Source organism: Littorina saxatilis, linkage group LG13 (genome assembly GCF_037325665.1).
Source record: "Littorina saxatilis isolate snail1 linkage group LG13, US_GU_Lsax_2.0, whole genome shotgun sequence".
In the NCBI taxonomy this organism is placed as follows: Eukaryota; Metazoa; Mollusca; class Gastropoda; order Littorinimorpha; family Littorinidae; genus Littorina; species Littorina saxatilis.
The window spans coordinates 25840386-25843061 of NC_090257.1; positions in this window are offsets into that span (position 1 = coordinate 25840386).

Genomic DNA, 2676 nt, shown 5'->3' on the forward strand with positions numbered 1-2676 from the left:
CTTTGACCTTTTTCAAGGTCACAGGTCAGCGTCAAAGGAAAAATTAGACATTTTATATCTTTGACAAAGTTCATCGGATGTGATTGAAACTTTGTAGGATTATTCTTTACATCAAAGTATTTACATCTGTAGCCTTTTACGAACGTTATCAGAAAAACAAGGGAGATAACTAGCCTTTTCTGTTCGGCAACACACAACTTAACGTTGGGCTTTTCTCGGAAACTATAAAAGTGACCGGGCTCAAATTTTATGTGAACGTGACTCCCAGTGACCTCTACACTTTGACGTCGGCTTTGGTGACCTTTGACCTTTTTCAAGGTCACAGGTATGTCTTGAAGGAAAAAAATTGAAATATCATATCTCTGAAACTATTCATCGGATTTGATTCAAACTTTATAGGATTATTCTTTACATCAAATTATTTACATCTGTATTGTGTTGTGAATAGCAATTTCTTCCTGTCCATCTGATGCCTCATATAATATTCAGAACTGCGAAAGTGACTCGATCGAGCGTTTGCTCTTCTTGTTTTATTTTATTTTATTTTTTAAATTCTTGTTTACTATTGTTTATTATGAACGTTTTAATGTTTAAAGGCAGAGTAAGCCTCCCGTAAACCATCACAGATACGGTCAGGCTTTTACACACAGTACAAACACCATTTCATTTAAACACTCACCAATTGAGAACATCCTAGGTGCCCTCCGTAAAGAGCGAACAATTTTCAAAGAATTTATTTTTGCGTGGATTATCTTACCCCTGAGCCATCGTGAACCCGTGTGATCCAGTTTTCCCTTTTCACAATGCAGTCGTCATAGTTAATCATTTGAATGCGACTCGACGTGAGCTTATCTACAATAGCACGTTTTTTTATGCACGAAACAACGGCTGTGGTTCACAAGAACTCTAGCGATGGCTTTTGACTGTTGAGAGGAACGGCGATTTGCACTGTTAAACCGGCCGTCGTCTGCTACGACCCTTGCGTGACCCTGCTTCCGGGCTTTTCTTTTTTTAAACTTTCACAACTTCGAATTGTTCTGATCTTGTCTTGATGAAAAACGAATTCTTTTATGATTAAAGAATGTTTGTGTAACAAGCTGTCAATTTATTATTTAGATTTTAAAAGTTAGGTCTAGCGCAAAAACGAGGCGCCGTTGTTGTTAACGGAACAAGTCTACGAAAATAAATTCTTTGAAAATGTCTCACGCTCGACAGAAAGCAGCCAGGATGTTCCCGTTCGGTGAGCGTTCAAATGGAAGTATGCTTGTACTGTATTTAGACGCTCGGGGAGCTCTGTGATGGTTTACGGGAGGCTTACTGTGCCTTTAAGAGGTTCATGAGAACGTTATTAAAGGATCTTAAGTCTATCATCTCTTTTCCTTCAAAGTCTAAAAGTCTTCTCAAGCCCTGATTGACGGTCAAGACCTCTACCATAATTCGTGTGGTAACGATTTTGGGGTGGGGGGGGTTGAAAAGGTGGAGGGATGGGAGTGGGCCTTTTCTTTCCATTGGTATATCCAGGCACATTTCGAACAACTTGAATACAGGGTAGCCAAAATATCAGGCAGTAGACTTTTAACTTCTTAATCTGTATTACTCTAATGAAAGCGATTCGTCTATGACCAAAGTGATCCGGGTTCGATTCCCGGTATGGGCGGTCTTTTTTTTTTTAATTCTTGTTTACTATTGTTTATTATGAACATTTTAATGTTTTATCTTAATAATTTTTTCAATTATGTAAAATAAATAAAAATAATTTTTTTTTTAAATCCAAGTGATCCAACATTTTAATGTTTTATTTTACCCTAATAATTTTTTTAATTGTGTAAAATAAATAATATTTTTTTTAAATCACTTGGATTTAAGAAAAAAAAATTTAATTTATTTTACACAATTAAAAAAATTCGATTCCCGGCATGGGCGGTCTATTTTTTTTTTTAATTCTTGTTTACTATTGTTTATTATGAAAGTTTTAATGTTTTATTTTACTCTAATAATTTTTTTAATTGTGTAAAATAAATTAATTTTTTTTTAATCCACGTGCACAAGACAAAAACTTTCATACTGGCGGAGCGAGCCAGTCTGAAGAGTACTCGGGTCCAGCGCCAGCGTTTTTTATCCCCGAGTACGCAGTACTAGGGTCCAACAGACTTTAGTTGTGTGTCTGTCTGTCTCGACTTAACAGCTTATTGCTGGGAAACTACTGGGCGCAGTTCGTTCAAAAGTTGATACACTAACTTGATAATAGGTCCGATTGATCGTATTAAAACTTCATAATGTTACCTGGGACCTAAATGCCAAAAATACCACAAAAGTTCTTGACGGTTGGACGAATTCAATCGGAGCGACAGCCAGCCATTAAGCTGATAGAACAGCGAAACACGTCACCCAGTGACGGGAAAAGAATGATTTTCAAGCCAGCCAGCGGGTGCGGGGATTTGGTCTCGGCAAAGAAACTGCAATATTGGTCTCGGTGAGACTGCAAGAGAGCACGAGAGAGAGCGACAGGGACACACAGTGACCAAAGTGATCCGGGTTCGATTCCCGGCATGGGCGGTCTATTTTTTTTATTTTTAATTCTTGTTTACTATTGTTTATTATGAACGTTTTAATGTTTTATTTCACTCTAATAATTTTTTTAATTGTGTAAAATAAATAAATAATTTTTATTTTTTT